This window comes from Perissodus microlepis, chromosome 18 (assembly GCF_051167445.1).
Source record: "Perissodus microlepis isolate ML-2025 ecotype Zambia chromosome 18, ASM5116744v1, whole genome shotgun sequence".
Classification (NCBI taxonomy): Eukaryota; Metazoa; Chordata; class Actinopteri; order Cichliformes; family Cichlidae; genus Perissodus; species Perissodus microlepis.
The window spans coordinates 13,621,277-13,642,803 of record NC_140478.1 but is presented as its reverse complement, the minus strand read 5'-3'; the positions used below and the strand labels follow the sequence as shown (position 1 = coordinate 13,642,803).

Below are 21,527 nucleotides of genomic sequence, written 5' to 3'. Positions count from 1 at the left end.
CTGCAGTACTAGCAGTAGTAGGAGCACTACTAATCCTCTTATCTATTCTTACAAATACATCTGCTGTTTTTCTGTCTTCTAATCTTTGCTGTCATTCTTTTTATTCTTTATCCAGCCCCGTTGTTTAGAGGCTCCCTCAGCCATACGCTCGGCAGCACACTGAATTGTGAATCCTAACAGCCTGAGCAGTAGCAGATAGAGAGTGACTGAGAAAAGTGAGGGAGGGAGGGGGTTGGGGAGAGATAAAGAGCGAGAGAGCAGCGAGAGAGAGGTGAGAGAGAGAGAGAGAGAGAGAGAGATGAAAAGCATGCTAAACGAGAGAGAGGCGCTCATACTGAAGGAGGCAGAGGCAACAGCAACAGCACGCTCCTTTCCCCATTCCTCCCTCTCTTTTCCTCATAATCCCACAGCCATACCGGAGGGAGATGAAGGCTACCCTGATCAGCTGATGAGGACCGGCTGAAAGAGAGGAAAGTCTCAGCGTGAGCCCCCCTTCTTATTTTGGGACGTTAATCAACAAGGAGTGAAAGGAGGCGCGTACACACGAGCGTGCCTGCGGGAGGGAGGGAGGGAGAAGGAGAGAGAGAAGAGGGGGATGAGTGGTACGTTTGGTACAGCTGCTGATGCCAAGGTCTGAGAGTGAGACAGACTGAGGGAGACCTGAGGCTCGGAGGGAGACCTGAGGCTCGGAGGGCTCGCACGTGCGGAGCGGCGTCAGAAACTTGTGGCCAACGAGGACAGGAAAACAGATTCACATACGCACACAGCTGGACAGATGAGGAGGGATCAGGGACCACGCTTCAGCCCTGGGTATGTTAACTTGTGCAGAACACACGCACACACACACACGGGCATGTACATCTTATCCTCAACGGCCACTGTGATTTTTTCAAATAGAGCGCAGACACACTTGAAATGCAACAGTACACGTTTGCTGGACTTAAGAGTTGACGACTACCCATCCTGACAAGGCTCCCTACTTGCCCTTAGATACTTGCAGGAAAGAAAAGAGAGTGAACAAGAGGGGTTATGTGTGTGTGTGTGTGTGTGTGTGTGTGTGTGTGTGTGTGTGTGTGTGTGTGTGTGTGTGTGTGTGTGATCATGCTTTCTTACTATCGCCTATCTGAATTGTGCACTCAGCTAGAGGCATTTAAAAAGGCTTTGTAAGCTGACCAAGTGATGAATGTTAATAAACCTTCACTGATGGAATGCTGTCATGTTTCACATCGCCCGACTCTTCTAGTTATAACATTGCCCATTACATTACCTACATGAGTTATGCGCTCTGCTCACAGTCTGCAGTCTGTTTTTTTTTTTTTATCTGAAATGATAACCTGGCTGAAAAACAGCTGAAGTGAGGACTTGTTTGCTCACTCTGGTCTGAGACATGAATAGCTCTACTTTACCCATGCTACACTGCAGGATGCCGTGTGTGGTAACGTGTCATGCGTGGTCGTGTGTTATGTCATGTTGTGGCAGGGGGCATATGGCAAGTATGCCTTAGGTGCTTTAGCTATCAGCCCCCCCTTTTTCTCTGAATCTAACACCCCCCGCCTCGTTCTCAGTCTCATTCCTTTTCCACCATCTTCCTCCTTTCTCCATTTCCAATTATAGAGTGTCACCTCTCTCCCTTTCCTCCTGATCCTATCTCCTGTTTCATTCTCTTGCTAAGCAATTACCTTTACCTGAATCTTCCCCTCTGGACATCATGGCTGGCTGGTTTTTTTGTCTGTCTCCTCAACAATGAAAGTGAAGGATAGGTGGTCATTTCATGGCCATTTTTTAATGGTTGCCTGAACCATGAGCAAAGGAGCAGCAGTGAAGCATGAGCACACAAGCCACTTCATGTTAATACCACTCAGATAGATCTGGAACAGATACATAAATATGAAGCTCAATCTGGGAGGAGGGGGGTGTTCAGTGTACAGATGAATTATGCCTCTAATCATGGAATCAGCTCATTACTTCCTGCTCCTCATTAACTTGTTTGGGTTTCTAACTTTATCGCTGCTCGGTCTTGTCTTCCTGAAAACTAAACAGGAAAAAGAACTCACTCAGACACTGCTGGCAGGCAGATAGCTCCCAGCATACAGGCAAACTTGCTGTTTGTGTCTGAGAGTTTTTTCTGCACTCACGGACTCTTCAGCTACCTCTATTCCTGTTGCTTTACCCTCTTTCTATAATCGCCACTGGTAATGAGCCAGCCTTCACACGTATACAAAGACATGCACTTATTCCCACCTTCCCACCATCAGTATGACCCTTTAAGTGCAGACGCTTGCCAACTACCTGAAGCATAATATCGCTGTCCTCTCTGCTGCCAAGTCTGCGTAGTGTGTGAAAAGACCAAGACTGGAAATGAGACACTGTTGAATCAATGAGAAGTTAGATAAGAGAAAGAGAATGTCACGAATAGAAGGATGAAGAAGGCAAGCACGACATAAAATTAAACAGGAGGAGATTAAAGTGATGTAGTGAAAGGCTCGTCAGAGGGATATTTAGGACAGAAAGGACTGGGAGTGTGACAGGAAAGTGGGAGAATGTGGGTGGAACTGTTTGGCCTCTGTGTTGACAGGTGCTTATTGCAGATGTGTTTTTCCAGTGAGTGGACATGCTGGCAACGTGATAGTTTTCAGCCACCCGTGGGGAAGAAGGTGATGAAAAAGAATGAAGAGGATGAGATCATTGCTGGAAACCAAATCATTACAAAAGAAAATCGTTTTTTGTACAAGTTGTATTTTATTTTAACCTTTTTTCCCATTATTCCATGTTATAGTAGGTGGGCACAGAGCTTGTAAAGAAGACAACTGACTTTCCAAACACCTTTATTTAGTGGTAGAAGCGAGCATATCTGAAATGTCCGTGATAAATCCACATTAAAGAAAAAGAGTTATTCGCCCACATCTACGCCAATTACCATACTTTTCCGAGCAGACGTGCTTTTGCGAGTTTGACTGTTGTGTGGACATATGTCTGTCTGGAAGGGGAAACACTGAGCACTTGAGAACATTGTAAGGTTTACATGTAAAAACTAATATTGTATTTAAAAATTTACCACAAGCTTCTATGCTCATTACTTTTAAATATATTGCCTTTTTAAATTGGTTGCTTCTTTCTGAAACACCCTGTCCTCTCAGAAAATAGAAGTTACTCCTCCACACATGTGAGACTTTTTAACTAAACCTAACATAGACCTGATAGAGCTGAGATCACAATGTTTAATGAACATGAATGCCTATTTTAAGCCTTACAACTCAGCATTATTATGTGTGGGCTGGGTACCTTTGACATTTAAACCAGTACCGGAACCTGGACTTAAGTACCACCATCCAAAAGTACCTTTTGTCGATTCGGTTAGCTGTTGTCTGCTCCTCCTTTATTACAATTTTGAAATGTTCTCCTACAAAATAAGTCAACATTCCACTATTGAAAGATTTGCTTATCTATAACATTTTACACTCTACACCAGCTGCCTTGGTCGACAGTGTCTGTGTGTTAACATCACTGTCACATGCTTTGCAAACTACTATAGGAGTAGATGATTATTGGTTACGGTTACATGTTAGGTTACGTACTATCTCAGGAAGTAGAGTATGTTGTCTGCCAGCCAGTTGGAATGTCAGTGGTTCCATCCCTGTATCTGCATCTTCAAGTGTCCTTGTCTCATGTTCAACTATCTTATTGAACTCCAAGCTACCCCGGATGCATTTGTGGGAGTGTGTGTGCTTAGATGCAGTCCGTTGAATAGCAGATTGCATTTTGCGTTACAAACATTGCAGAGTAGAAGTTTAACCACATCTGAGTCTATTTTCAACTCGCCACTGCCTCATATGTTTTTTTGTTCTTCGACACATCGTCTCACTTGCTTTCTTCTTCTTTGACTCCCTCTGTTATCGCAATTTGACACTGGCTGATTTTGTATGAATTTTTAGTCGTAGTACTGATGCAATTTGATTTATACCCTAAAAAGTACCAGGTTCCTCTACCCGGCCCCCAATTTCTCATTCAGCTCATTTACATCAGCAGCACACTTTCCTTTCAATGAAGATTTCCTGGAGATGGTAGAGACCAAAACTGGAGCTAAAAAGATGAATTTGTCAGATGGCTAGAAAGTGTGACTGTAAGTGAATGACTGTGTTTCTCTGACACTGAAGAATCTGTACAGTTGTTTTCCCTCCAGGGTGGTCAAGGTACTAGACTTTCAAACTCAATACCAATATCCAGGAAAATACTCAATGCTTGATACAATTTTTGAAAATTTTGACCCCATCCTGCAAGAACAGAAGTAATTGCAAGCAAGTCTTATTTTGAAAAATTGAACCAGACGCTGCCTGTATTTTAAAACAGACCTCACAACTGGGTTTAAAAAAAATACGAAACACATTTTTAAAAATTATTGCAAAAGTAGAAAAGTTTATCATCTTGTTCACATCTTCCCTGCAGTGTCTATCTCACCCACTGTTCTCACTGCTCCACCTCAGTCTACAGCTTTTCTCCTCAGCTCTTCAAGACTGAAGTTGTCTGATTCGGCTGCTGTGCTCCAGATTTCTCTCTTTATTTGCTTGGATTAGTTCTCCACACATTCATCAATGGTTTTCTTGCTGGTCTGCACAGTGAGAAACTTCTGACTGTGCCCATTCTCCACATGTCCGTAATCTGCTCTGTCACGGCTCAATATTCCACCCGCGATCTGTTCAGCCTACAGTAATTATTTATCTTTTATTTAACTACAGTCAACTAGCTACTACGTTAAGGATAACAGGTGGCTAGTGTGGCTATTGGTTAATTGCTAATAGTTAGATGGCTAATATTGACATGTGCACTTCCATGCTGTTGAAACGGGACCTTTACAGACCTCTGAAAGTGTTTCAGTGTTATGAATGTCCAGTATTTCACCTGTTATTGAGGGGAAGAGCTTTGTGTCTACTTGTTTGTGTGAAGTTGTTTACACTGTTTGTTGTAAATGAGTATCTGACTCCGGTATTAATTTTAGCATTGATTAATATCTGAGTATCGATTTTTATTTATTTATGTATTATTGACAACTCTACCCCTTAGTACCAAATATTTACCAAAAGAATGTGTTATCATCTGTAGGATAGTGCACTTATTGTGTTAACTATATAAGGCGCTCGTACCCCAAAGTTGTTTTTACATCTTGATAATTTTTTTCAGCTTCTTGCAGATCAGCCCTCAATTTTGTGAGCACTGTTGTATTCTCACCAATACCAGTCATGGAAGAATAAGATATATATGAAAGGATCAAGCTTCAGGGAGCAAAATTTGAGCATTATGTGTCCACTGCAGGAGACGCGTGAAAAGAGGAAAGATTCTTGTGCAATGAAAGGATTTGATTGAGACGATGACCGGGGGTATGTGGGCGTGCTGAAAGAGCTTTTGATGTCAGTGTGTGCACAAGTGTCTGCACGCGCTTTTGTGTGTATACATGTTTGTGTGTGTGTGTGTGTGAGAGAGAGAGAGAGAGAGAAAGAGAGGACAATGGTCAACCTTGAGGTCTTAAGAATGAGGTCCAGCGTGGCGGATTGTTTTTATTAGATTGCTCGATCGCGAATGAGGTGATTGCACGGACAAGGGCAGAGAGTCACATCCACACCGCCCACATCTGCCCACATCTGCCCACACACACGCACATCCATGCTCAGCTACACACACACACAAACGCACACACAATAAAACACCAGTCCTTATTAAAGTCTTGAATTGCAGTACGGAGGCTCATGTTGCATTAGAGGTCGCTCAGAAACTGAAGTTAATGGTCTTACTTCCAGTATCATTCAGCGTGTGTTCGGTGAGGTTATTAGGCCTTTAAGGTGCTGGCCGCTGGTGTAGCCTCTCATGTACAGCGTAAAGTAAAGGGCATGATTCCAGTCAATAATGAACAAGCAGGCGGCTGCTGCAGGCCAAATAACATGCAGGTGAAAAGTACAACACTTCTGCGGCCTCAGCCTCCTCCTTCTTTCACTTGCTGTTTCTCTTTCCTTCACTTTTTCCTTCGTGATGAATTATTCTTCCTCACACTTTTTCCCTGTTTTCTTCACGCTGCCCTTTCACTTTCCATTTCTCCTTCTTTAATTTACTTTCTCGGCTGCGTTTTCTCAGACGTGACCCCTGAGCGCTCCAGGTTCTGCTGTTCATTCACTATGCACACGGTTTCTGTCTCTTTTGTCTCCCTGCTGCTTGGGTCTGATAGGAAAAGTTTTAAGGTCACCTGCTATCTCTTGCCTAGCTCTCATAATTAATTAGCATTTGGCTTTGCTTCATTATTCAGTCTGACACAACCATCCCTTGAGTTATTCTCAATGTCTTTACAATTAAACGCTCAAATTCAATTTAGCCATGATTAAGTAACTAAATCTCTCCTTTCTACAGTGTTGGGGAGTAACGGAATACATGTACCACCGTTACGTATTTAAAATACAAAATATGAGTAACTGTATTCCGTTACAGTTACCGTTTAAAAAGGTGGTATTTAGAATACAGTTACTTTGTTGAAATGGATTACACTGCGGTACTTTCCTGTTTCATTTTGTCGCGGGTCAGGACTGTTTGGGTTTTGTTTGACAGCTACGTTCTGTTGTTCCAGGCGGCAGCGTTACGGTTGCCATGGTTACAGGGCGACGCTCTCTCTCTCTCTGCGACTGTGTGTTTCCTGGGTGAGAGAGCGCCTTTTCGTTGTTGTTGTTGTTGTTGTGCTAAGCTAACAGGCAGAATGCTACAAGCATAGCTCTAAAGAATGTAGCATCATGGGCAGTGTAGTCCGTGTTGCAGGGAGAATGGACTGCCATACACGTTATGGGTCTGTGAGCGCGAGGAGGGAGAAAAAGGGGAGTGGAAAGGTACGAGTTGTCATCGAGCAAAAACGGGAGCTGGAAGCATGTAAATATAATAATAACCACTGTAGCCAAGAAGAGAGCCTGACGAGCCCAGCTGTAAGTAAGCTATTAAGACTCGACTGTACACTGTGTTCGTGTTTTCCTCCGAAAACAATAAGTTCCGTTGCAGCAGTCTTTCAACGCCTCTCTCTGTCTCTCGCAAGAAAAGTTGACCCACACAACAAAGTAAAGCTATTTTTCGGCTACGAGCCAACAGGGACCCCGCCGTATTAGTCAGAGGTCCCTTTACTACAGTTCGGAGTCGCGGACCTTCAGTAATAGTAATAAATCACACAGCAATAGTACATTCACGTTGTTGTAAAAAGCATGATAATATATTAAGTATTCCAAAGTATTCAGAATACGTTACTCTCATTGAGTAACGTAACGGAATACGTTACAAAATACATTTTGGGGCATGTATTCTGTAATCTGTAATGGAATACATTTTAAAAGTAACCTTCCCAACACTGCCTTTCTAATTACAAAACTCTCCCCTGCTGAGAGATACAAAGTCCTTAAAGGTGTGTCCATCCCATTTTCATGTTAAAGAGTTTAACACCAGCTTGATAGAGCCACGAAAGAGTCTCATTTTGCCGACATTAAGTGCTTGTCTTGTCTTTTAAAAGAAACCTTTCATTGTTGCATGTGTGTGGTGCTTTTGTCTTCCTTGACACCTCACTCTGAGCACTCCTAATAAGGTTTCTTGCTCATCCACACAGAGCAGAGAAATAACTGTTGAAGACAAACAGCCTTTTGTGGCAGCACAAAATAACTGCATTTAATGTCACACTCTGCCAACAGCTATTACTATCACAGTTCTCATTCAAAACAGAGAAAAAGGAAGTCATGGAAATACAGAGACTTTGTGTTGACTATGAAAAATACACAGCTTGGCTCTTAGAGTTGTCACATTAAAGCTAGCAGTTAATGACCTTGAACAGGCAGCGCTGTGTTGACGCTTACTGTGATTCTCTATAATATCTGCAAATTTCATTTCATTTGTATTCAACCGGCATTTGAAATACCTAAAAATGAACATAAAAATGAGAAGAGGCTGTTTTGCACCAGCACATCCAGACTTATGTCATCAAACCAGTAGTTCACTGCAATCTCCACACCACCTGTTTACACCATTGCATGACTTTTGATTCTAAATTTTCTCCAGAGTTTTATCATCTCTCAAAAACCAGACGTCTGGGTACTCATCACTAAGCAACAATGTCTTTGCTATTCAAATCAGCCCGCTGTTGTGCTCAATCAGCGGCTGTTTCCACTGTCCAATTGGCCAATTAGAGCTGTACAGACGGGGTTAGTAGCAGCACAGAGCTAGCAGTTTAAGAACATTCATGAAAGGAGTTGCCACATTAAAAGAAAACAAGTGGTAAGACCTGCACCTTTGTAAATAATGAGCCAGCATCCCACATTAACTCATCAATACTACTCAGACCTCAAGAGAAAACCAGATAGCTTCTGGAATCCAAAAGAGAAATCTTTTCCCCCGCCTGCAGATATCTGTTTACACAGATTTGTGTACCAAATGTACCAAATCTAAAATTAAAGTGTTTATTTGATGAAGTGAAAAACATTAATCTCTCATGAGAAATCAGCACTGTGGCTTATGTTTCACATGAATTTTACACTGGCAATCATTACTGAGTGGTTTGGAGAAAAGCAACCAAACAAAAAACGGCTTGGATTCAGGAGAAAGACGGATGGCTGCCCCTCTCTGATCCTGATCTGGCAGAGGTTTCTTCCTGTTAAAAGGGAGTTTTTCCTCCCCATTGTCGCCAAGTTCTTGCTCATAGCAGATCATCTTATTGATGGGTTTTGTAAGCGCCAGACGTCTGCTTTATATTTTTATTTACGATTGAGTTCATGTTTGTTTTATAATTCATAGATTCATTACATAAGTCATCTTTTCAGGATTAATAAATGTGAAAATATATGTGTTTACATAAAGTAATTTTAAGTCACTGTTTTGGGATTGGAACCTAAAAGGGGGTACCTCTCACTTTAAGTATGTAAGTGCAATAGTAGCATGAAACCCTGGGTGAGAGGGAAGGGGAGGAGCATGGACAGAGAGGTTAGGAGTCTCACGGTTTTCTGACCGTGTGCACAGCTAGTTCTGGATAACTGCTATTTTTTGGAACTTTCATGCTTATTTAGGAAGGAGTTCATTGTTACATCTTCAGTTGGTAATAAATAAACAGTCTTCAAATCATAATGCAACTGGAAGTATTTCTTTTGGAAACCAGGAACACGCGTCAGCCATAGACTCCCCTTTTTTGGAAATTACCATACAGGTTTTTTCTGCATTATTGTAGTGTCTCTACCTTACAACATAGAGTACCTTGAGGCGACTATTGTTGTTAATTGGCGCTATATAAAAACATTTGAACATAACTAAGGCAAACTTAAAAGAAAAAAACATATATATACTTTTTGAGCAATGTAGAGAAGCCAACACATAAAGAGACCATGAAGATCATTGGTTCTCAAATAAATTAGTATGTCAGTAAAAAGCTCTGAAAGCTCTGTGTGGCCTTTAAGTTAGGAGTAATTTGTGATACAACATCTGTGTGGTTACCTTTTAAATGAGACTGCAACTACCTTCAATTTCTTACTCACGGGCGTTCAGCTGAATCAGAAAGGCTGACACAAAAGCTGAGCTTGTTTTAAGCCTCACCACCTGTTGCTGTAAAAGGAACTGGTCCCAACAACTCTGTGTGTGTGTGTGTGTCTGTGTGTGTGTGTGTGTGTGTGTGTGTTTGTAGCAGTCCTCCCATTACTTCACCTGCATGAATAAAGGAATCGTGTTTCTCAGACTTCATTAAAAGTTGATGCAGGTCATGAAGTGTGCGGCTTTGCTCACCGCAGATGCTAATGCAGGTCAAGGAGATAACGTTCATGCATGCATATGTGTGTGTTTGTGAGAGCGTACCCATCCCTGCCTTTTGTTAATTGAATGTTAATGCAGGTTAAATTGTATAACCTTATCTTTTAATAATGCAGCTGAACTAAGGATAACACACAGGATATTGTGGCTCCACGTTCTACTCTCTGCTTCTCTGCTTCTCTGTACTGCATCTATGTGTGCGAGATAGAGGAGGTGAAAGTGTTATTACGCAGTTGTGTGATAATTCATTATTGAATTCATGTGACGCCCTGAAGTGACCTAGTTTGACATTTAAACATACTGATGTACAATATTCTCAAAACTGCTGATGCAAGTGATTGGCTTCCACTTCCACAGTGTGTGTGTGTGTGTGTGTGTGTGTGTATTGCCATGTAATGCCATCTGTAGGCCCAACCTTTTGGGCAGGGGGGACGTTATTCATTAATTCTAACAGCATGATTTCGAGCCATGAACACTCTTCAAATGTTTCTGTGTGTATGTGTGTGTGTTCCTGTCTAGCTATCTTTGTGAGGACCGAAATCTGCATTCTACTAACAGTCACTTGTGAGGACACACTCACTGGTCCTCACAAGTTTGAAGGCCTTTTTGAGGCTCAAAATGTGGTTTTAGTGTCAGGGTTACAATTAGGTTATGGTTGGGTTTAGGGTAAGGGTTAGGCATTCATTTTTAATGGTTAGGGTTAGGGGTAAGGGGCTAGGGAAACCATTATGTCACTAAAGGTCCTCACTAAGATAGCTGAACGGGCTTGCGTGTGTGTGTGTGTGTGTGTGTGTGTGTGTGTGTGTGTGTGTGTGTGCGCGCGTGTGTAGGTTTGTGTGTCTGCAGTGCACGCTCTTTACACACATAAGGTCGGTGAGTCTCACTCGTACGCTTCATTTTCCTCTTTCTCTCTCTGTCACTCTCTTTCTCTCTTTCATCTGTGATTCTCAGTAGATGAACGGCTCTCTGATCCATAAGAACTCTGTTAAGGAATGCCGTATTGCTATCGATTCCCTCTCTGATCCCTCAGTTTGTACAGGCACAACACAAACGGTGCGGCGTTGAGAGGACGGCTCGGCGGATAGCTGTGATGGAGTGCTATGCCCCAGTCCTGCAAATTGGATTTTAATGATTCAAGTATCATTTTGTGAACACTGCTCACTGCTCCCCACAGACATTAAAATGTGATTTCCTCCACAAAAGGCAGAGAGAGAAACGGCTGGAGAGGAAAATAAAATGTTTTGGAGAAGTTGAAACGCCTTTAAGGGCAATTTACATTTGTGTGACTGTGTTTTAGATTAAAGTCAAGCTAACTTACTAAGCAATCAATAAGCAGAACTAAAACTGACAAACTGAAACTTGCAATTACCAGAACACAATATTTTTTCTTTCACTGGGAGAACTAGCTTTCACTTGTTGATTGAAATGATGGGTCTTATGAAATCTAAACATTGTACAGATGAAACAGACAAAGTACGACACTATACATCATAGCTCAAGCATCTGCCTTGTTTTTCTTTTCACCCCTGCAGTCGATCACACCACATCCACCCACCAGGTGTTGTGTGGCTTTATACCTGCCATCTAGCCTTTGTTTTCTGTCACATCATGGAAGGCTGGTTCCTCTTGTTGTTTCGCTCTTGTTGTCTGCTTCCTTGTTGTCCCAGTTTTCCACCTGTAAGCTTCAATTTGCACTTTAATAACCCACTAAAACTGTTTCTGCCTGCCTGCTCATGTCTGCACTTGGGTCCTCCTTCTTCATCTTCATGTACAAACTGGGGCAGAGTGCGCTTGTTGAAAAGGGTAAGAACTTTATATAATCATGATTTATAAACTACAAAACTATGACAACGATTTGAACCATACATTTCCAGTTTGGGTTCATTACTCGATAAGACCTGGAGTTGCCACTTATTTTCAGTTTCTTCTGCAGCTTCTAATATTCTTCTTCTGATGAGATTTCAGTGAACAGTAGATGAATCAGCTAAAGGATACGATGTCTCTCTCAGGTCCTGTGCCAATTTCTGAAGAACATGACTTTCAGATGCTGTTCATCTGGTGTAGATAGTTTTTTTAGACTATCTACCCATTTATTCTTTTGTCTTCAACTTGTCAACTTAAGGACACAATGCACACCAAGACGAGATATGCCAAGGTTTTGTGCAACAGCTCTTTGGGAATCAGTTTGTTGTCTGATCTTTTAATAGATTCAGCTAAATACATGGGAACAAATGATGTGTTTTGTGACAAGCTGCTAGTAACAAACTGCTAAAGATAAAATGTTGAAATGGTAGTTACCTAAATTTTGTGTAAACACAAAACTAGCTCATCACTTGAGTTAGTCTGTATAATAAAGTCTATGTATAAAGAAATGAGAGGTGGCTCAAGACTTTTGCACAGTGTTGTACAACTTTTCTAGCTTGGGCCATGCTTGGGTACTGATGAGAAACACCAGAATCAGAAGAAATGTTTTCACAACAAATCCTTTTTGTTTTGTTTTGTTTTTTTAGTAGCTTTATGAAAAAAGTACTTCATAGCTCTGGTATCATGAGTGTTTCCTCAGGCACAGAGTGAAGAAAAATCCAGTTTTCTGTAAACTGTATCTGGCTTGAATTTTTTTTTTTCGCACTCCTTTGGGAGTAATTAGTCTTGTTCAGTGTAGATGGACGGATTTTCTCTGCTGTCCTTCAGCGCTGACCCCCTATTCTGCACACACACATACGCACATACATTTCGCTCTGAGGGAACACAGATTCAGACATTACTTCTGCCTCACTGCTACACAAACAGGCTTTCAAAATGCCTCAGGACAGTTCACCATTGGCGTACACACATATATACACAGAGACCCACACATTCATCCAGGCTCGCATGTTCGTCGTCACCCTTCCTGCAGAACTGGAGGCATGTGAAAGTCACTTGGGCATGCCAGCACATGCGTGTCGTTGTTGTCTTTTATGCATGTCACGTATAATAAAAGGGCCAACAGTTGAGTCACTGTGCAAATGTATTCAATATCTGTTAAAGTTCGTGTAGACCTGAAGGTTAGCTGCCTCTTCAAAGTGATAGCCCTCTTTGGTTGGCATCTCCTCTCGTTTATACAGCAAAACTGCCTCAAATCATTCGCTCCATTGCGTGTTGCCTTTTAGCAAGGCAGTTGGGGCATTTTTGTTTTATTATTTGAAAACAAAGTACAGACAATAGAGGCTGCAACCACAGAGATCGTTCTGTCTCCCTGAAAAGGTAAAACAAAGACAGCCTGAATTATTAATGTGCACATTTACATTCCCATATATAAAGAGCAGCTCCTCATCAGCTCTTGCGTGACAGATTCTGTAGCGCCATGTGTCCCCTGACTCACTTTGTAACAACCGCTTGTTAAATTGAGGTTTGTTTAAAAAGGACACAAGCCTGTGGCAATTTTGCCTCTTCTTCTGTAGATCATCTTTTTTTCGTGAAATTACTAAATTGACAAAAGTTTTTCTAGGTGCTCTTTTCAGAAAAAAAAAGTTAAAGAATCCTATGCAGTGTTTTCAGTTCAGGGTAGCAAAATCATCCAAAATCCTCTTTATCATGTACTCAGTTTTCTCTTATTACTATTATGTCCTCATCAAGACTTCATCATGACTAAAGACGCCAAGACATAACTTTAACACTGACCTGTCCTTTACCGTTTATTAAAGAAAAGTATCTTGAGAGGAATTGAAATTGCTGGATCGGCGGACAAAAGGCGGTTTCTCGAAGAACATTTGTTTTTTTAAGGCGGGTATTTTTCGAAGTCGCAAAAGTATGACGTCACAAGAAGGTGATTGGTTACTTGTGATGTGGACCCTGGAACAACATTAATTATGATGATGTGGGAACAACGCCAACACGAGGATATCAGATCATCCTACACTTACAGTGCTGTGAGATATCTATCCCCTTCCCACCCCCATCGCCCCACCCCATATTTCTGACACTTAAATGTTTCACATGATCAAACAAATTTAAAATTAGTCAAAGAGTGAATACAAACACTGTTTTAAAATGACAACTTAATTTATTTTGGGGAAAAAAGCTAACAAATCCTACCTCTCATTATGTAAAAAAGCAATATCCATTGGTCTTGAAAAAGCCTCCAGGGATTCCAGGGAACCACAGTCAGAGCCATTATACACAAAAGGATGAAACTTGGAACAATGGTGAACTTTCCGGGAGTGACAGCCTATGAAAATGACTCCAAGAGCGCACTGTCAATTCATCCAGGAGGTCACAAAAGAACTCAGAACAACATCCAAAGAACTGCAGGCCTCATTTGCCTCAGTTAAGGTCAAATGGCATCCACGGGAGAGTTTTTGGAGATACCCACTGCTGAGCAAAAACACCACAAAGGCTTATATCACATTTGCCAAAAAATATCTTGATGATCCCCAAGACTTTGGGAAAATTTTCTGTGGACTGACGAAACAAAAACTGAACATTTTTTTAAAGTTTGAGTCTGATTACATCTGGTGTAAAACACAGCATTTCATAAAAAGAACATCACACCAACAGTCAAACATGGTGGTGGTAATGTGATGCTCTGGGGCTGCTTTGCTGCTTTAGAGCGACTTGCTGTAACTGATGAAAACATGAATTCTGCTCTCTACCTGAAAATCCTAGAGCATGTCCAGGTTTGTGTCCTGAAGCTTAAGCACACTTGATTTATGCAGCAAGACAATAAAAACACCACAAAGTTCACTTCTGAATGGCTGAAAAAAAATGAAAGTTTTGGAGTTATGTTCAGGTCTCTGAACATGACAGCCGCCCACCCCATATGTACAGATTCATGTCTGCATCCACTTTTAAAAGGCAAAAGATTTCACATCTGGATGTTGGAGGGGTCGGTGGTGGAGTGGATCATTTCACACCAGAGAGCCAAGTTTGAGTCACCTCACAGATTTTCAACTCATTTTGAAGTAAATAACTCTCTTGGTTATTTTTAGCCATTAAAAACTGCTTGGTTTTGAAAAAGATATTGGTTTGCGGTAAAATGCAACAGTTACCACATCTTTTAAGGTTTTGTTGCCATAGTGATGCCTCCTTGCTTTTCTCAGGACAAAATACATGTTTCTGAAATTAATATCATTCATATTAAATTCAAAACTTTGTACTCACTGATACAAAAAAGATGAAAAAAACTTGAATTCATGAACATTAAAAAATGATTCTTTCTGTTCGTCTGGGCTAAAAGGCTGAATGTTTTTCCTGCTTTTCTCCAGTTTCTCAGCATCAAAACAACATCCTAGGCTTTTGTTTCTTTCTGGGACACTGACAAAAATATCAACAGTTTTTCTTCATGGTAAAAAAAGCAAAAAAAAAATCCAATCTTTAATCTTTGTAGCACATTGTGGCTATAAACAACCTGAAATGCAACACACTGTGTTATCCTCAGAAAGAACAGGCTGTCTTATTCAGCTAACATCCAGTCCTTTAATATTGATAAGCATTTTGATCTGACTCAGCCATGACTAATAATAATGGGAGAGACACAACTTGAACCAAATTTTAACAGTTTATTAACCAAACAAAGCAAAAAAAAAAAAAAAAAGCAAACAAACAAAAAAAAACTTAACAATATTTAACGTGTTAGTCAGTGTTAAAAGTGTGTCAGCAGCTGGATGAGTGATCAAACATGAAGCATGTGTTGTTGTGTAGGGTAAGCAGGCTAAAACCAAACAAACAAATACAGTGGTGCTGGGTGAATGAAGAGAAAGATGAAAGCTGAGACACCCGGCTCTTAAATGCTCCAGGGAGGCTGGCTGGGCGCTCTCAGTTCTACTAATTAACTCCACCTACCAGGAACCTGCCAGATAACACAGAGAGACTACAGGGAAAAACAGCTGGACCATCACAAACATGAGTTCACTTGGGGATGTTGTTCATGTAATCACACTCATTTAATATAGTTCTTTGGAACCATTCACCAACTACAAGTAGTTAGCATAAACAATATTAAGCTGCTCCACAACGGAAGTAATTAGCAGCAGCATGTTGACCAGAGACCACAGAGCGTGAATGACGTTTGGCGAGTTCAAGCAAGCAAGTGCGAACGAAATAGCTGCTGGTGACGCAAAGTGCACAGGACCCCAGATCAACTTTTTTCCAGGCAAGCGATTGCAGCAACTACCAATGAGAGCACAGGATACTGTTGATTTACATGCAACCTGCTAGTAACTAAGGTTACCTAGGCAACCAGAGCCTGGTTCTTCCTGTGTGGACTTACATGTGGCCTTAGGTAGTCAGCTAAATATGTGACCAAGGTGTGGGTCTCTTGTTCAGTCATGACCAAGCAGTAGCCTGTCTGAGTTTCTCCTTCACCCACTCACTCACGATTCTCGGTTACTCCTTCGGCTGTGGTGAGTCTCTAATTTGAGAGAACAAGAATCTGTGCAGTGAATAGTTTGGTGTGATGGCTAAGTTTACCTACAACACCCTTTGAATGTACCATGACTGGGCTTTTTAATCCCCATAATGTGGTGTTCAGTTAGCATTTGATTCTCTCTCCTTTCAGTTTTCCTCGCCGGGTGTCAGCCTCCCTCTCAGCTGATTCTTGGTTGATGTGGCGTCTGCTATGGCGTCATGTTTTCGTGTGGGTTTTTACACAAAAGCTCCTTTTAAAATATATATTTATCTCCCAAACCTGTGCACCCTTTCCCCATTTGAGAGCCTTGTTCTCCCCCTGTCTCTGCCCCTTCCCATTTCATCTTTGTTTCACACTTTTTTGCGCTCACCGCATATCCCGAGCCCTCCCTACTGTCTCCGCTCCTCCTTCCACCCTCGCCTTTTTCTTTTTTCTTTTAAACATCTAGTCATGAATTTATTATGTGAATCAAAATAGAGCAATGAGTCTTTGTCCCCTTCGCTGCATGTCATTGGTCTAGAATGAATAATTCAGCCACTGTGGTTGAAATTAGGATCAGGGAGAAAAAGGGAATTATTTTGAAGCAGTGCTATTCAGGCTATTTTCGAACGGCGAGCTGTCAGCGCCTTTCCTGCAGCGCTCACTCTTTCTTCTCCTTCCCCACTTGCTCTCTCTTATTCCTCCCACCAGTTCACTCGCTCTACATGAAGATAGAGACAATTCTTCTATGTCTTCTGCGTCCTTGGGAAGGACTGCATGGTAAGCAGAGAGGATAGGATTGTCACTGGATATAGTCAGCTGTGTTGTTTGGATGTGTTTTTTTGTCTGTTTTTACATGATGTTTGTGTATTGATAGGTTTGAACATCACCCTGCATGAATCCTTAAGTCAGTGTGAAAACATTATTATGAATGCTGTTTGCTTCTTCTTCTTTCTTTTTTTTTGCAGATTTCTGTTGAACAGCTTTGATGGCAAACATGTAGCTGACAGCTTATGTCAACAGCTTCCTCCCTTTCAGAGGCATCCATTGATCTCATTACAGAGCGCATGCCGTCTCACTGCTTGACACCAATTTAATGTTTGCTGTTTAAGATGACAGTTATCGAATGGCCTAAAATGAGTCCCGCAAGCTCTCGGTTTGACTTTCATGATACTTCATGAAAAGGAAATAACAGGAGAGAGGATGAAATGCTCCTCACTTTGATTCAGATGGCCTTTTCGAGGTTACACTGACTGCTGCCGGCAATGGATCTGATAACCCTGTGACGGTGTGACAGAGGCCATCAAGCAATCTCCCTCTTACACATCCATACATGACGCCAGCACTGCCATAAATGCAGACCCGTGGCGTTGTGCGCACATAAGGTCGATCATGCAGCTGAGTACACACACATAGACGCAGATGCACACTTGGATGATTATTCTCTGCCTCCTGGGGCATCATTGAAACTTTTCAGCCATGACCTCGCTAAGAGGGAGAGAGCGAGCGAGATGAGTATTAGAGGGAACAAAAATGAGGGATGAAGAGAGAGTCCTTGAATTTTAACTGGATGCTCCCTAGGGAGAACTCCAATCATCTCTGTGTGTCTTTGGTGCCAGAGTCCCACAGCTTCTTTTAGGAGCTCAAGGACCCTGACAGCTCTACTGTTCTCTCAGGGAGGCGGGTCTGTCATCATTGACTTGATAGCTGCTTTTTGGGAGAGAAATCATCTGACTAATCAGCTGTTAAGGGTCTCTCTTATCAGTTTTTAGTGCGGGGTACTGACATGCCTCCTGCGGTGGCCAAGTCTTCCAGAGAAAAGGATGTACCAGAGGATAAATGTCACGATCGGTTATCACCCGTGTTTTAAAGGAATTTTCCTGCAATGTGGGGATTTTGCGTACATTTCTCTCAGTTATGAGAGACAAATTAGCCAGATTATTTAAAAGGAAGAAAAGAAGTTAGATATAGAGACAAAAGGCAGGTTTTTTTTACAACCAGGTTGTAAAAAATATTTAAGTCCTAAGATGGGAGATCTTAACCCTAATGCAAGTCACCTTGTGGTTTAATATCAGTGGAAGCATCCCCGGCATACAAACTTCACATGTTACCAATTTGAATATTAATGTTAAAATCATGGTATGCGAAACAAACAATGTCATTATGTGAAGCTGGCCAAATGATTTTGATTCCGATTACATGAAAATATAGTTTTTTGCTGTTGAGGTGTGTGTGAGCAGACACGGACTGGCAAATAGAAACTGTCACAGTGCTGTGAGTCCAGATAGTCGGGTGTCAATCAGCAAACCAACCCTGACCTATCTGCAAACCTGACATCCTATTTAGTGGCCAGAGCTCGCTCCCCCCTCTCTGTCTGGCTCGTCTTCCTTTATCCTCCGTTTCTTATCGCGCGCGTGCACGTGTGTGTGTTTTCATCATTTCACCTTTTCCTCACTTCTCCCGCAGCTCTTATTTGTTCAACAGCGGTTATGACCTTTCCAGAAACTTCCTCCCTTGTGATCTTTCTCATCTTCCTTCTCTTCTTCCTCACAATAATCTGTTTCGGTCTCTGAAGCGTTTGCAAAGCCTTCAAAGACATATGTGTGTATACGGACATGTGTGTCTGTGTTTGGACTAAATATCCTCCTCTGGGATCTCTGGTGAGAAGAGGATCCGGAAAGTGTGATGATCACCTAATGTTCTGTGAAGCACCATCATTTTACACATACACAGAGCTGTTCAACACACAGACACACACACAGATACACATATGCTCTGTTGGTGTTGTACAACCGCAAGCCGAGCGGCTTTATCACTGCTTAGGGATTGTCGCCTTTGTTTCCTCAGTACAGAGGATTCGGCTCTCTCCTCCACATTTCCTGCTTTCTTTTATCCCTCATCTCCAACCTTGTCACTCTCCATTTCTCTCCCCTCCTCACACCATCCATACCCGTGGTTTTTTCCCCTAACCTTCACCTCTATTTCACCGTCCTTCTCTCTCCCCCCTTCTTTCTCTTCCTTCATCCCCACATCTGAAACGGTGGCAGCGGCTCTTATTGGTTGTTCCGGCAGAATCAGAGAAATAAACAGCCAATAAGCTTTCAGGCTAACAGGGTCACCATTATCCATGAAGCAGTGCAATTACGCTGCTGTCTACATTCCTGCCATGTACACATATGCCGTGTTTATCCTCATACCTACTCTGCACGTTTCAGCTGTGCATGAGCATCCTTCTTGATGTGGAACAACACATTTATATGATGTCACGGTCTTCCTCTTTGCCTGTATTTTGCAATATGACCATTTTCCTTAAAAATAGAATAAGAAATTTAGAGAGCTTGAATGAAACTGAAGGTGCATTTGTGATCAGTTTATGCATTCAGGTCAAAGCTATGTACATATTCATCATAAATTCTCCCCATGCGAATCCAGCACCATGCTGCTCTTCAAAGACTGCAGGAGGTAAGCCATTACATTGCTCCCCTCCCCCTTCTTTCTGCTTCCAACTTGTTCCTTTTCTTTGCTGTTTACTTGCCACACAGACAGTTATATATTTGTACCAGGCTCAGTCAGTCAGGCTCTCTTTTGTTCTTTGGGATGATGTGGCCTTTTAAATTGCCACTGCTGCCTTGTGATTAAGATAAATAAATAAATTAGGATGTTTAAAATGCTAAATTTCAACCCTCAGACAGTTTCACTGTGTGTTATTCAGCAACATCATGATTTCTGGGCCCCTCTTGTGGCATTTGACTGAGCGTCAGGCCTAATTTGCATCATTAGATTCTCTCAACTGTGGAATAGGTTTGACCTTCCTCCATCATTAGTGACAGAGTGAGACAGAGTGTCCCTCTTACCTCCCTCCCGTCTGCCTTTTTCCCCCTCTTCCATCCATCACACTCACTTCTTTACGGTCCTCCATGTCCATTATCTCTTCCCCTGATGCCCAAATCTATTCTTCACTCATATTGTGGTTATATTATGCAGCTTTACACTTATCTATTTCAATCCCCCGCGCCTCATCAGTTGGTTTTCATCACACTTCGTCCTGCACCCTACGTATTTGCAGTGGAATATCAAGGAAGTGTCGGCTATCTTGCTTTTAAATTCCCTGTCCGGCTTTCACCTATCTTAACGAGCCGGAGAATTGAATTAATTTCCTTGCTTCTGATACCACAGGGACGTAACAGCACACTCACACACTGAAAAACACACGCCCATACACACTGAGTTGTACAGGGTGAAAAAATGGGCTGTTGCCTCTCAGGTGAGATGTCTCCAGGGAAATGTTTTCCTTCACACGAGTCGCCTAGTTATCATCACAATCTGCAGCCGCACGGTTGGCGCTGACAAGAAGACGTGATTTCACTTCCCAATGACCGGCACTGGGGATCGCCGCACCATCTTGTTATCTGGAAAGTCATTAGCCTTTAGAAGGGAAATTACACCAGAAATGAACTCCCTTCATATCCCGTCTAGGGCCTGGTAATGAGAAATGCGATGACAGAGTCTCCTGTTTGCACCAAGGAGAAGTTTGTCTATCGGTGTGAGATCTTGTTTTATCCCAGTGACCTACTAAATACTGCAATGCCACGTAAAAATATGCCACATAAGTACCCTGAATGGGAAAAGAAAAACACAAATGGGAAAATACCATACTACCACCACATAAAGCTGATGGCAGTGGCCAGTTTGTGTTTTTTTGTATTTGGGAAGCATGTGTGAGATAATTAATGAGTCATTTCAATCCACACCAGTAATAAGGCCACAGATCCCTAAAGGCTGAGGCTAATTCAGGGCTGTTCAGTCACTTGTCATTGTGTCACTCAAAATGATTTCGCGTGTGCTTTCTTTTCAATAAAACGGGTCAACTTTGATTAAAAAAATTTCATCTCCCAGTTTTTTTCTTCCAAACTTGCAACATTGCTATTAGTGTAATAATCTCTGCCCTTCATGGTTAATTACACCCGAGGTTAAACAATTGCCAAGCTAAATGCTTCTCCTCAGTACGCTCATAACATGTAAACACAGGCTTATTCCTGTGTGCACAGACACAATCTGTGCAGCTCTGTGTACCTTCAGCAGTGCAGGTACCAGACTTAATGACTTGTAAGTCATCACTCTGAATATGGCAGAGCGAGCTCTTCATTATTCCTGAAGAAACATGGTTCATATAGGAAGTGCAGTCCAATATCACAGCAGTGTCTCTCAGATCTGATATGAAAATTAAAGGTTGATTCTGCACATCCTTCAGCATGGAGAGTGTGTCAGTATTGGCTCCAACCTGCTGAGTAATCAGGCCAACACTGAATAACAAGACCACACATAGTGTCGTAACTGTTAAATGATTGATGAATAAAAGGCAAATATGTGT

At 41.9% G+C, this 21,527-nt stretch overlaps 1 protein-coding gene across 1 annotated transcript in view; it reads left to right on the top strand.

The window, feature by feature from the left end:
- The first annotated feature begins 299 nt into the window (after nucleotides 1-299).
- Nucleotides 300-21,527, top strand: part of lingo3b (leucine rich repeat and Ig domain containing 3b) — a 52,757-nt gene continuing 31,529 nt past the window's right edge. Inside the window, exon 1 of the mRNA XM_084911576.1 lies at nucleotides 300-810. The gene's annotated coding sequence lies outside the window, so the exon portion shown is untranslated. The remainder of the gene's footprint in view (nucleotides 811-21,527) is intronic.